The 15431-nt window shown below is 40.6% G+C and overlaps 1 pseudogene; it reads right to left on the reverse strand.

Annotated features, from left to right (window-relative positions):
* LOC131398386 (cationic amino acid transporter 4-like) overlaps nucleotides 1–15431 on the reverse strand; it is an 83221-nt pseudogene that overhangs the window by 56468 nt on the left and 11322 nt on the right.

Here is a 15431-nt window from a genome sequence, read left to right on the forward strand (position 1 = left end):
AGGAGTGGGGGGCGCCCTGGGCCCTGCGCCTGAAGCCAAGGCCCCAGAGTACAACAGGCCACCACCACACCACTGACACATCTACTGCTGTGCCCCTGTCCCCAGTTCCCGAGCCTTCACCTCTCCTCTGGCCTGAGTCTGTCCCCACAGGAGTTGCTGGGACTCACTTTCTGTCACCATGGCTGCCACCGCTCTGTGCCCACCCCCACCCCTGGGAACATATCCAGAACTGGGCACCACCTCCAGGTCCCACAGGCACTCAGCCCACCCTACCCACACCTCATGCCCTCGAAACCAAAGCTCACCGGGTTCTAGGGAAGCCCTATTACTGTGCCTGGTTCACAGATGAGGAAGCCCAGGCCACCACGTAAGTGACTAGCCCAGGTCACTGAGGTGGCATTGAGAGGCTCATGAAGGTTAAAGCCCAGGTCTGGGAGGGGTATGGAGCCCACCCGCTTTCCAGTACTGAAGACACCCTCCTTGATCCCTCATCCCAACACATGTACTCTACCACCTGGACACCATCCAGGCCCCTCAACAGTGGGAGGTGTGGGGGCTGCAGGAGTCAGGGGAGACTGGTACGAGGAGGGTATGAATCTGGCTGAGAGGCCCTGGGCAGTCCCTGACCTCCCAGCACAATGGGATGGCAGGAAGCCACCCTCATCCACTGATGAGGGAGTGCCCAGCTTTGGGGAGTGTTCTGTGAATGGGCAGAACTCATGCTGGCTGTTCTGAGCTTTTAGCTACAGAGCGTGTCCTGAAAGGGGGCAAGCAGACTCCTGGGGACGACTACAGCCCTCTAGCTTAGGACACCCCTAGGGCCCCTCAGACACCAATGGCAGCCCCCTCCTAGCCCAGGAGCACCTGTCAAGCCTGGAGGACCCTGGGGGACCCTAACAGCAGCTCCCCACTTGTGGATATCCATGAGAGTATCATGGACTGAGCACCTACTCCATGCCAGTCCCCGCATCACGGGAGACACATCACATGTCTCATCACGTGACCATCACAAACCCTCCCCCTCAGACTTATTTACTCCTGGGGCTGAGGGGTCTTTGTCCTTCTGCTTCTCCTACTTCTGTGAAAGTCGAAAGGTTGGTGTCACAGGGTGTGAACTTGTTTACAGCAAAATGATGACCATCTATCAAAGCAAAGCAAAACCAACACAGACATCCTCTTGCCCCAGAACTTTCTCCACGTTTTCAGGGTTATTTGTGGTTTGTGGACTAGGATTTTAGGTGCACTTGCAGGCTGTCTCCCTCAGTGGGAAGATGACAGGATGGTGGACTCCCAGACATGATGGTGCCACTTAGAACACTCTGCCTTAGCTGGCCCCCTTGCTCCCTTCTGGTATTTGGCTGATATTGTCTTGAGGAACTTCTCAGATGGGCTCCCACTTCCTGCAGGGAGGATGTCTCCCTTACCTCGCTCCTGTGGGGCCTGAACATAACTGAGCAGGTGTTCTTGTTCTTAAATGCCTTCAGAAAAAAACAGAAAAATGCATTTCCAACCAATAGGCTTGGGCAGTTTTGTAACAGGAGCTCCCCCAAGGCCTTACCGATGACCGCGTGAGAGCTGGTTTCAGAGCACTGACTTCTTATCTACCCAGAGAGGGGCTCTCACCACATCCCCTTTCCCAGGCACCAACATCCAAGCATGGTTCACACAGTGAAGTGTAAAATTCCAGGGACGTGGCTGGGCAAAGTGCTGGACCCCACTGAGCAAGGCAGTTACACAGAGCAACACCAGGAAGATGTAGTGAAGAGAAAGCACCAAAAAGTACAAGAAGAAGAGAGAACATTCCCACCTCATCCTACAAAGCCAGGATCACCCTGACACCAAACCCAACAAAGACATCACAAGAAAAGTAAACTACAGACCAATATCTCTCATGAATATAGATGCAGAATTGCTCAACTGAACACTAGCAAATAGAATCCAGCAACATATAAAAAGGACCAAGTGGGACCTATCCCAGGAATGCAAGATTGATTTAACATATGAAAATCAATCAATGTAATATGTCGTACTAATAGAATAAAGGACAAAACCACATAATCGTCTCAACAGACACAGAAAAAGACAGTCAACAAACCTGGAATAGAAAAGTCGCCCTCAAACTGATAAAGACCATCTAAGATAAACCCTTGGCTACTGTACTCAATGGTGAGAGACTGAAAGCTTTCCTTTTGATCAGGAACAACATCAGGATGTCCTCTCTCACTACTTGTACTCAACATTTTACTGGAGGCTCTGGCCATGGCAATTAGGTGAGAACGTGAAATAAGACGAATCCAGATTGGAAAGGAAGAAGTAAAAATCTCTAGCTACAGATGACATGATCTTATGTAGAGAAAATCATGAGAAATCCACACACAACACATTAGAACTAATAAGCAAGTTCAGTGAAGGTGCAGGACACAAGATCAACATACAAAAATCAATTGTATTTCTATACACTAGCAATGAACTTTCCAGAAATGAAATTAAAATGATTCTGCTTACATAGCATCAAAAAGAATAAATTTATGTATGAATACACTTAGAATGAATTTAACAAAAGAAATACAGACCTGTGCACTGAAAACCACTAAACATCATTGAAAAATATTAAAGAAGACTTAATAAGTCGAAAGACATCCCACGTTCATGGGCTGGAAAACTTAATGTTGTCAAGATAGCAATACCCCCCAAATTGGTCTGCAGATTCAGTCCAATCCCTATCAAAATCCTAATTGCCTATTTTGCAGAAATTATCAAGTTGATTCTAAAATTTATATGGAGATGCAAGGGACACAAGACAGTCAAAACAATCTTGACAAAGAACAAAGTTGAAGGACTTACATGTTCTGATTTCTAAATTGACTACAAAGCTACAGGGATCAAGACAGTGTTACTGACCTAAGGATAGACATATGGATCAGTGAAATAGAATTGAGAGTCCAAAACTACTGGCAATTAATTTTTAAAAATTTATGGCCAATTTAAATTTATGGCCAATTCAGTTTTTAAAAATAGACTTTATTTTTTAGAACAGTTTTAGGTCCACAACAAAATAGATCAGGAGAGAGTGTTCCCATATCTCCCAGCCCCTACACGTGCACAGCCTCCCCCACTATCAACATCCCCACCAGATTGGTACATTTGTTATAACTGATGAACCTACCTTGACACATCATTATCACCTCAAGTCCATAGTCTACATTAGGGCTCACTTTTGGTGTTGCACATGCCATGGGTTATGACAAATGTATAGTGACATATATACACAGTTACAGTGTGCCCTAAAATTCATCCCTGCTTTGCCTACTCATCCCTCCCTCCTCACTAAACCCTGGGAACCACTGATCTTTTCACTGTCTCCACAGTTTTGCCTTTCTAGAATGCCAGATAGTTGGAATCGAATCATACAGCATGTAGCCTTTTCAGACTGGCCTTTTTCACTTAGTAATATGCATTTAGGTCGTCTTATGTCTTCTCATGGCTTGATAGCGCCTTTATTTTTAGTGCTGAGTAATATTTCTTGTCTGTATGTACCAGCTTATTTATCCATTCAGCTGCTGAAGAACATCTTGGTTGCTTCCAAGTTTTGGCAATTATGAATAAAGTTGTGGTAAACACTCATGTGCAGGTTCTTGTGTAGACATAAGTTTTCAACTCATTTGGGTAAATACCAAGGAGTGTGCTTGCTGAGTCACGTGGTAAATGTATGTTTAGTTTTGTAAGAAACTGCCTGTCTTCCACAATTGCTGTGCCACCTTGCATTCCCACCAGCAATGAATAAGTGTTCCAGTTGCTCTGCATCCTCAGCAACACTTGATGTTGTCCATAATTGAACTTTTGCCCTTCTAACAGATGTGTAGTGGTATCTCATTGTTTTGACTTTCAAAGCCCTAATGACATAAGATATGAAGCATCTTTTCATAGGCTTATTTGCCAACTGTATATCTTCTTTGGTGAGGTATCTGTTCAGATCTTTTGCCCATTTTTAGTTAGATTGTTGGTTTTCTTATTGTTGAGTTTTAAGAGTTCTTTTAAGGGAAGTGTCAAGAAGGCGGCGTAGGCAGACTCTGAACTTACCTCCTCCCATGGACACAATAAATTTACAACTACTCTTGGAACAATTACCCCTGAGAGAGAACTGAAAATTGGATAAAAAGAACCACTGTAACAAGGGACAGTCCTGACTGAGGTGTAAGAGGCAGAAATTCGTTTCTGGAGAGAAAAAAGTCAACCGTCACAAGCTGTGGTGCTTCATGGCTGGCTGGGAGAAATCCTAAGGTATGCAGCTTTCTCTGGAGGAGTCGGGGACCTGAGCAGGGGAGCATTACTGCTATGAGCATCTTTTGGACTCAGCACAACTGAGATGAGTGTCATAATATCTGGCTTTGCTGGCTAGTAACTACAATGAGGAATACCCCCAGAAAAGCTACCAGACATAAAGGGGAAAAAGCCTTCTCTGAAAGGGCCTGTGCACAAATTCACTCATTTTGGAAAGCAACCTAAAATCACCAGAAAGAAAGGTGCACAGTTCTTTGGTGAAAAGAGACTCACCTGATGGGCTCTGGATGCATCTTGGTGAGGACTGAGACCTCTCCAGGGAGTGAGACATTGGCAGCAGCCATTATTGTGACCTAGCACAGGCGAGCTGACACAGATGCTGGCAGACACCATTGGAGTTCTTCCCCTGGCCTGTTAACCCAGGGTCTCGCCACCCGCTAGAGCACTGATTTAATCCAGCTCAGCCAGGTCAGGCAGCCTGCCCTAGGGACGGGCTCCACCCAACAGCAAGCCCTTGGGCAAATTGAGGTCCTGCACAGGCTGGGTGCCTGGGTCCTCTGCAGCTGGGTGAGTGGGTCCGCCTCTGTGGGGCAGGGTGTGCATGAGAAGTGGGTGGAGTGTGTGGAGAATTGGTGGAGTGTGTGGAGCATCTGCAGTGGGGTGACTGGGTCCATTTTGGGGGTTCAGGCACACACACAAGGCAAGTCTGTGTTGACAGTGTGTATGGCCCTGTGGGTGGTGGGGCTTGTCAGCTGTAGAAGACTTGTGCTTCTCAAATAGCCACAGAAGGGATTGGCCCCACCTTCCAAAGCCTGAAACAATTGGGTGCTCCCATGCCTAGGGCCAACCCCACTCAGCTGCAATCCTGAGAGTGCTGATAATAGCCTTGTAGGCCAGAGGACTACAGCAATTACGAGCCCATGAGCCTAGCAACTAGCCATGCTGGGGCCTACTCAAGAGAAAAACTGCAACAAGAATTTGTTGCAAAAAGTTACATACAAAGGAAACCCTATAAGGCTAGAAGGGAGTGGCACAACATATTTAAAGTGCTGATAGGAAAAAAACCTACAGACTGGAATACTCAACCCAGAAATGCTATCATTCAGAATGGAAGGAGAGATAAAGAGTTTCCCAGATAGCAAAAATTAAATTAAGGAGCTTATCACCAAGAAAGCAGTCTTACAAAGAAATGCTAAAGGGAATTATTTAAGTGGGAAGAGAAGACCACAAATAGGAATAAGAAAATTATTTGTTAAAAAAGCAATAAAATCACAGGTAATGGCAAAAATACAGAAAAGGTAGTAGATCAACCGCCTATAGATAATATGAAGGTCAAAAGGCAAAAGCACTAAAATTACCTATTTCCATGATAAGAGGGTAACGGAAACAGACACAAAAAAAAGAGGTTAGATATGATATCAAAAACATAAAATGTGGGAGGAGAGGAGTAAAAGAGTAGAGCTTTTAGAAAGAAGTCAAACTAGAAACCATCAACTTAATATAGATTGCTATATATGTAAGTTATTATATATGAACCTCATGGTAATCACAAACCAGAAACCTAAAATAAATACACAAAAAATTAAGAGAAAGGAACCCAAACATAATACTAAAGAAAGCCGTCAAACCACAAGGGAAGAGAGCAAGAGAAGAAGAAAGGTACAGAGAAGAACTACTAAAACACACAGAAAAGAAGTAACAAACTGGAAGCTGGCCCAGTGGCCTAGCAGGTAAGTTCGCACGTTCTGCTTCTGCGGCCCGGGATTCGCAGGTTTGGATCCCGGGTGCGGACCAATGCACTGGTTGTCAAGCCATGCTATGGTGGTGTCCCATATAAAGTAGAGGAAGATGGGAATGGATGTTAGCCCAGGGCCAATCTTCCTCGGCCAAAAGAGGAGGATTGACATCAGAGGTTAGTTCAGGGCTAATCTTCCTCACGAAGAAAAGTAACAAAATGGCAATAAGTACATACTTATCAATAGCTACTTTGAATGTCGACGGACTAAATGCTCCAATAGAAAGGCATAGGGTGACTGACGGGATAAAAAAAACAAGACCCATATATATGCTGCATACAAGAGACACACTTCAGACCTAAAGACACTCACAAACTGAAAGTGAAGAGATGGAAAAGACACCCCATGCAAATGGCAATGAAAAGAAAGCTGGGGTAACAATACATATATCAGACAAAATAGACTTTAAAACAAAAACTGTAACAAGAAACAAAGCAGGGCACTACATATTGATAAAGGGAACAATCCAACAAGAGGATATAACACACGTAAATATCTATGCACACAACATAGGAGCACCTAAATATATAAAGCAATAATTAACAGACATAAAAGGAGAAATAGACAGTAACACAATAATAGTAAAGCAACTTAACACTCCACTTACACCAATGGGTAGATAATCCAAACAGAAGATCAATAAGGAAACATTGGTCTTAAATGACACACCAAACCAGATGGACTTAGTAGATATATACAGAACATTCCATTAAAAAATCACAGAATACACATTCTTTTTAAATGCACATGGAAAATTCTCTAGGACTGATCACATATTAGGCCACAAAACAAGTCTCCATAAATTTAAGAAGATTGAGATAATACCAAACATCATTTCTGACCACAACTGTATGAAACTGGAAATCAACTACAGGAAGAAAATCAGAAAGCCATAAATAAGCGGAGATTAAACAAAATGTTTCTGAACAATGACTGGTTCAATGAAGAAATCAAAGGAGAAATCAAAAAATACGTGGAGACAAGTGAAAATGAAAATATGATATCCTAAATTCATGGGATACAGCAAAAGCAGTTCTACAAAGGAAGTTTATAGCAATACAGGCCTACTTCAACAAACAAGAAAAATCTCAAATAAACAATCTAACAATGCACCAAAAGCAACTAGAAAAAGAAGAACAAACAAAGCCCAAAATCAGCAGAAGGGAGGAAATAATCAAAATCAGAGCAGAAATAAATGAAATAGACACTAAAAAAAAAATGGAAAAAATCAATGAAACCAAGACCTGGTTCTTTGAAAAGATAAACAAAATTGACAAGCCTTTAGCTAGACTCACCAAGAGAAAGAGACAGAAGGCTCAAATAAATAAAATTAGAAATGAAAAAGGAGAAATTACAACAGACACCTCAGAAATACAAAAGATTATAAGAGAATACTACGAAAAGCTATATGCCAACAAATTGGATAATCTAGAAGAAATGGATAAATTCTTAGAATCATACAACCTTCCAAAATTGAATCAAGAAGAAATAGAGAATTGGAATAGACCAATCACCAGTGAAGAGATTGAAACAGTAATCAAAAACCTCCCAAAAAATACAAGTCCAGGACCACATGGCTTCCCTGGTGAATCCTATCAAACACTGAGAGTAGACTTAATACCTATACTTCTCAAATTCTTCCAAAAAATTGAAGAGGAGGGGAAACTTCCTAACTCATTCTATGAAGCCATTACCTTGATACCAAAACTAGACAAGGACAACACAAAAAAAGAAAATTACAGGTCAATATCACTGATGAACATTGATGCAAAAATCCTCAACAAAATACTAGCAAATCAAATACAACAATACATTAAAAAGATCATCCACCATGATCAAGTGGGATTTATTCCAGGGATGCAGGGATGGTTCAACATCTGCAAATCAATCAACGTGACACACCACATCAATAAAATGAAGAATGAAAATCACATCATCATCTCAATAGATGCAGAAAAAGCATTTGACAAGATACAGCATCCATTTATGATAAAAACTCTGAATAAAATGGGTATAGAAGGAAAGTACCTCAACACAATAAAGGCCATATGTGACAAACCCACAGCTAATATCATTCTCAATGGAGAAAAACTGAAAGCTATCTCTCTAAGAACAGGAACCAGACAAGGATGCCCACTTTCACCACTCTTATTTAACATAGTATTGGATGTCCTAGCCAGAGCAATCAGGTGAGAAAAAAGAAAAATAAAAGGGATCCAAATTGCAAAGGAAGAAGTGAAACTGTCACTACTTATTTGCTGATGACATTATTTTATATACAGAAAACCCTAAAGAATCCACCAAAAATCTCTTAGAAATAATAAATTAATACAGTAAAGTTGCAGGATAGAAAAGCAACGTGTAAAAATCAGTTGCATTTCTATACATTAACAACGAAGTAGTAGAAAGAGAAATTAAGAATAGAAGCCCATTGACAATTGCAACAAAAAGAATAAAATACCTAGGAATAAACTTAATAAAAGAGATGAAAGCTCTGTATACTGAAAACTACAAAACATTGTTGAAAGAAACTGAACATGACACAAAGAAATGGAAAGATATTCCGTGCTCTTGGATTGGAAGAATTAACATAGTTAAAATGTTCATATTGGACAGAGAAAACTGGACTGTGGTTACCAGGGGCAGTGGGGGTGGGGCGTGGGGGGTGGGCACAAGGGGTGAAGGGAGTCATATATATGGTGATGGACAAACAAAAATGTACAACCCAAAATTTCACAATGTTAGAAACCATTAAAACATCAATTAAAAAAAAAATGTTCATATTCCCTAAAGCAATCTACAGATTCAATGTAATCACTAGAAAAGTTTCAACAACATTTTCCACAGAAATGGAACAAAGAATCCTAAAATTTATATGGAAAAACAAAAGATCCCAGCCAAAGGAATCTTGAGAAAAAAGAACAAACGTGGAGGTATCACACTTCCTGATTTTGAAATATACTACAAACCTATAGTAACCAAAATAGCATGTTACTGGCACAAAAACAGACGCACAGGTCAATGGAACAGAAGTGAGAGCCCAGAAATAAACCCATACATCTAAGGACAGCTAATTTTCGACAAGGGAGCCAAGAACATACAGTGGACAAAGGAAAGTCTCTTCAGCAAATCGTGTTGGGAAAACTGAACAGCCACATGCAAAAGAATGAAAGTAGTCCATTATCTCACACGAGGCACAAAAATTAACTCAAAAGGGGTTAAATGCTTGAATTTAAGACCTGAAACCATGAAATTTCTAGAAGAAAACATAGGCAGTATGCTCTTTGACATTGGTCTTAGCAGCATGTTTTCAAGTACCGTGTCTGACCAGGCAAGGGAAACAATAGAAAAAAATTAACAAATGGGCCTACAACAAACTAAATACCTTCTGCAAAGCAAAGGAAACCATCAACAAAACAAAAAGACAACCTAACAATTGGGACAAGATATTTGCAAACCATATATCTGATAAGGGGTTAATATCCAAAATTCATAAAGAAACTCATACATCTCAACAACAAAAAAACTAACAATCCAATTAAAAAATGGGTAAAAGATCTGAACAGACATTTCTCCAAAGAAGATATGCAGATGGCCAACAGGCACATGAAAAGACGTTCAACATCATTAACTATCAGGGAATTGCAAATCAAAACTACAATGAGATATCACCTCACTCCTGTCAGAATGGCTATAATTAACAAGACAGGAAACAACACATGTTGGAGAGGATGTGGCGAGAAGAGAACTCTCATACACTGCTGGTGGGAGTGCAAACTGGTGCAGCCAGTATGGAAAACAGTATGGAAATTCCTCAAAAAATAAAGGATAGAACTACCATACGGTCCAGATATTCCACTGCTGGGTATTTATCCAAAGAACATGAAAAAACAAATGTGTAAAGATGCATGCACCCCTATGTTCATTGCAGCATTATTGATAATAGCTAAGACTTGGGAGCAACCTAAGTGCCCATCAAGGGACGAATGGATAAAGATGTGGTATATATACACAATGGAATACTACTCAGCCATAAGAAACGATGAAATCCAGCCATTTATGACAACATTGATGGACTTTGAACCTTGAGAATATTATGCTAAGCTAATAACTCAGAGAAAGAAAGTCAAATACTGTATAATCTCACTCATAAGTAGAAGATAAAAACAATAACAAAATCACATAGAAACAGAGACTGGATTGGTGGTTCCCAGAGAGGAAGGGAGGAGGGAGGAGGGTGAAAGGGTGGATTATGCACATGCGTGTGGTGATGGATTACAATTAGTCTATGAGTGGTGAAGATCATGTAGTGTACAAAGAAATTGAAAATTAAAAAAGGGCTATTTCTACACTTTAGATAAGAATCTTTTATCAGATATGTCTTTAACAAATATTTTCCCCTAGTCTATGCCTTGTCTTCTCATTCTTTTGATGGTCAATTTGTTTTTGACAAGAGTGCCAAAACAATTCAATGGGGAAACAATAGTCTTTTCAACAAACTGTGCTGCAACAACTGGATAGTCACATGCCAATGAATGAAGTCAGACTTCTACTTCACACCACACACAAAAATTAACTCAAAATGGATCAAAGAAGACCTAAATCTAAGAGCTGAAACTATACAGGCATACCTTGGGGATATTAGGGTTTGGTTCCAGACCACTGCAAGAAAATAAATATCACAATAAAGTGAACCACATGAATTTTTTGGTTTCCCAGTGCATATAAAAGCTATGTTTATACTATACTGTAGTCTATGAAGTGTACAGTAGCATTATGTCTAAAAAAAGAATGTACACACATTAATTAAAATATACTTTATTGCTTAAAAAATGCTAACCATCATCTGAACCTTCAGCAAGTTGTAAACTTTTTGCTGTTGGAGGGATTTGCCTCCATGTTAATGGCTGCTGACTGATCTGGGTGGTGGTTGCTGAAGGTTGGGGTGGCTGTAGCAATTTCTTAAAATAAGACAATGAAGTTTCCTGCATCAATTGACTCTTCCTTTCTTGAACAATTTCTCTGTAACATGCGATGCTGTTTGATAGCATTTACTCACCGTAGAACTTCTTTCAAGATTGGAGTCAGTCCTCTCAAACTCTGTCACTGCTATATCAACTAAGTTTATGTAATATTCTAAATCTTTAGTTGTCATTTCCACAATCTCCAGTGCAACTTCACCAGGAATAGATTCCATCTCAAGAAACCACTTTCTTCTTCCATCCATATGAAGCAACTCCTCATCCATTAAAGTTTTACCATGAGATTGCAGCAATTCAGTCACATCTTCAGGACGCACTTCTAATTCTAGCTTTCTTGCTGTTTCCACCACATCTGTAATTACTTCCTCCCGAAGTCTTGAACCCCTCAAAGTCATCCATGAGAGTTGAATCAACTTCTTCCGAACTTGTTAATGTTGATATTTTTGACCTCTTCCCATGGATCACGAATGTTGTTAATGGCAACTAGAATGGTGAATCTTTTCCAGAAGGTTTTCCAATGACTTTGTCCAGATCCATCAGAGGAATCACTTTCTATGGCAGCTATAGCCTTATGAAATGTATTTCTTAAATAATAAGACTTGAAAGTCAAAATTACTCCTTGATCCATGATCAAAAAGGCTGCCCAGATGCTGAAGAATGGATGTTATGCTAGCAGGCATGAAAACAACATCAATCTCATTTCACATCTCCATCAGGGCTCTTGGGCAACCAGGTGCATTGTCAATGAGGAGCAATATTTTGAAAGGAATCTTTTTTCTGAGCAGCTGGTCTCAATTGTGTGGGTGTAAAATATTCAGTAAACCATGATGTAAACAGATGTGCTGTCATCCAGGCTTTTGTTGTTCCATGTGTAGAGCACAGGCAGAATAGATTTAGCACAATTCTTAAGGGCTCTAGGACTTTCAGAATGTTAAATGAGAATTGACTTCAACTTCAAGTCACCAGCTGCATTAGCTCCTAACAAGAGAGTCAGCCTGTCCTTTGAAGTTTGAAGCCAGGCATTGACTTCTCCTCTCTAGCTATGAAAGTCCTAGACGGCATCTTCTTCCAAAATAAAGCTGTTTCACCTACACTGAAAATCTCTTGTTTAAAGTAGCCACCTTCATTGGTGACCTTAGCTTGATCTTCTGTATAACTTGCTGCAGCTTCTACATCAGCACTGGCTGCTTCACCTTCACATTTATTTTATGAAGACAGCTTCTTATATTAAACCTCATGAACCAACTTCTGCTAGCTTCAACCTTTTCTTTGGCAGCTTCCTCACCTTTCTCAGCCTTCATAGGATTAAAGACAATTAGAGCCTTGCTCTGGAATAGGCTTTCGTTTAAGGGATGTTGTGACTGGTCTGATCTTCTATTCAGACCACCATAACTTTCTCCTTATCAGCAGTAAAGCAGTTTCACTTTCTCATCACTCATGGGTTCACTGGAGTAGCACTTTTAATTTCTCTCAGAACTTTTCCTTTGCATTCACAGTTTGGCTAACTCTTTGTGGCAAAAAGCCTAGCTTTTGGCCTGTCTAAGCTTTTGACATGTCTTCCTGACTAAACTCAATTATTTCTAGCTTTTGACTTAAAGTGAGAGAGGTGTGAATCTTCCTTTCATTTGAACACTTAGATGCCATGATTGGATTATTAATTGGCCTAATTTCAATATTGTGTCTCAGGGAATAGGGAGGCCTGAGGAGAGGGAGAGAGATGGGGGAATGGCCCATCAGTGGAGCAGTCAGGACACACATAACATTTATCAATTAAGTTTGCTGTCTTATGTGGATGCGGTTCATGGCAACCCCAAACAATTAAAACACTGACATCAAAAATCACTGATCACAAACTGCCATAACAAATTAATAATAACGAAAATGTTTGAAGCATTGTGAGAATTAATACAACGTGAGACTAAGACACAAAATGAGCAAATGACGTTGGAAAAATGGTGCCAATAGACTTACTTGATGTGGGGTTGCCACAAACCTTTGATGGGTTTCAGGGCAGGCTGCCCCAAGATGTGCCACTCTGGTATGTGGATTATTTTGAGCTAGAGATAATCAAGGCTCAGAAGACTCTGGAAGAACATTTGACCTCCCCCACAAATTGCCTAAAAGAATTTAAGATAGAAGGACCTGTCCCAGAAAGAAACTCTTACCACTGATAATTCTAGATGTGGTAGGCAGGAAGGCATCTAGAAAGGACCATTTTTTCAAAAGATCTCTTTGGGGTGCCATTGTCTATAGATGGGATAATGCAAACATTTGTTTACCAAATATGAACTCTTTTCATCTTCCTGTAAACTACGTTCTCCCTCATTGAAGTCTCAGCCCTCTATCTCCATCTCCTTAGTCCAGAAAGACATATAAACCTGATTTTGCCTGACTCTGGAATTCTTCATGCTTATGTGAATTCCCCATGTGCACATATTAAACTTTGTTTGATTTTCTCCTGCTAACCTGCCTTATATCATTTTTAATTCTTTGACCAGCCATAAGAACCAGAAGGGAAAAGGTGGGGGGAATTCTCCCTCTTCTCCTACAGTTTTGGCATGGCTGTCAGCATCCACACTGGCTGGCAAGCTGCCTTCTCTGGCTGGAAGAACTGCTTTCTCCCCAGGATGACTGCAGATGAGGAGATTCTGGGTCGCCTGATGAAAGGCAGCAAGAGCTAAGATTTCTGACCACATCAGCCTCCTGGAATCTCTATCTGCGGGGTCCAGTGGAAGTAAGTGGTGAGAATTTGTTTTCTGTCTTTCTAAATTTAGATTTGCGGGAAAGAATATTTGGGAAACTTGATTCTTGTGCTTTTTAGTGAGTACTAAAAAGTGGTAGAGTACTCTTGGCTTTATTGGTCCTTTTCTTCACAGAGGTGGTCACTGTTTTATTTCTTTTTTGTCTGTGTCTTTTGTGTCATATGTGATAAGAAAGAAATACCATAGGGTAGGACACAGGCACAGGCCCTAAAAGCCTGTTGCCTGGGCCAGCCCCAGAGGCTGCTGAGGTTGCAGTCTCACCAGACTGGCATCTATTGAGACATACTTTGCTCTGGGTTCATATACACATGAGGTAAAAGCTGTTGCTAAGGGATATCTTGGAAGCCAAAAGGCCACAATATTGGTGGGCATGAGTCATGCAGTTAAGAGCCATTAGGGTGCTTACCTCCTCAAGAAGACTCCTGTGATAGGGTAGGTTGCTCACAGAACAGGGTAGATGACAACAGGTCCCCCAACGACCTCCAGAGTATTTCTGTGCAATGAAGTACTCTACGAAACACACACAATCCCCCACTCTGTGACATATCCCTCCTAGGTGTTAGTTTGGCTCCAAGAAATCCAAGGTATACTAAAGCTGTTATTGTGCATATAAGAAAAAAAAACAGGTGAGATTTTTCCTTCCATCTTGTTCTGTGTCCTGAGAACTTGGCTTTTTGACCAGTGAGAAGATTCACATTGGTCTCCAGCATCCAGAAGGTGCATTTACCGGAGTGCACCTTGGTGGCCAGTCAAATAGAAGATGGGCACGGATGTTAGCCCAGGGCCAATCTTCTTTAGCAAAAAGAGGAAGACTGGCGACAGATGTTAGTCAGGGATAAACTTCCTCACCAAAAAAAAAAAAAGAAAGAAAGAAAACAACTACAGCAAAGTTGCAGGGTACAAAATCAACATACAAAAATCAGTTGCATTTCTACACACTAATAACAAAAGAGCAAAAGAGAAGTGAAGAATGCAATCCCATTTATAATCACAATGAAAAGAATAAAACATCTAGGAATAAATTTAACCATGGAGGTGAAAGACCTATACACTGAAAACTATAAGACGTTATTGAAAGAAATCGAAGAAGACATAAAGAAATGGAAAGATATTCCATGCTCATGGATTGGAAGAATAAACATAGTTAAAATGTCCATACTACCTAAAGCAATCTAAAGATTCAATGCAATCCCAATCAGAATCTCAATTACATTCTTCACGAGAATAGAACAAAGAATCCTAAAATTTATAAGGAACAACAAAAGACCTCAAATAGCCAAAGCATTCTTGAGAAAAAAGAACAAAGTTGGAGACACCACATTCCCTGATTTCAAAATATACAACAAAGCTACAGTAATCAAAACCAGATGGTACTGGCACAAAAACGGACACACAGATCAATGGGACAGAATTGAAAGCCCAGAAATAAAACCACACATCTATGGACAGCTAATCTTCGACAAAGGAGCAAAGAAGATACAATGGAGAAAGGAAAGTCTCTTCAGTAAATGGTGTTGGGAAAACTGGACAGCCACATGCAAAAGAATGAAAGTAGACCATTATCCCACACCATACACAAAAATTAACTCAAAATGGATTAAAGACTTGAA

The sequence above is a fragment of the Diceros bicornis genome, chromosome 35, assembly GCF_020826845.1.
Source record: "Diceros bicornis minor isolate mBicDic1 chromosome 35, mDicBic1.mat.cur, whole genome shotgun sequence".
Taxonomy (NCBI): domain Eukaryota; kingdom Metazoa; phylum Chordata; class Mammalia; order Perissodactyla; family Rhinocerotidae; genus Diceros; species Diceros bicornis.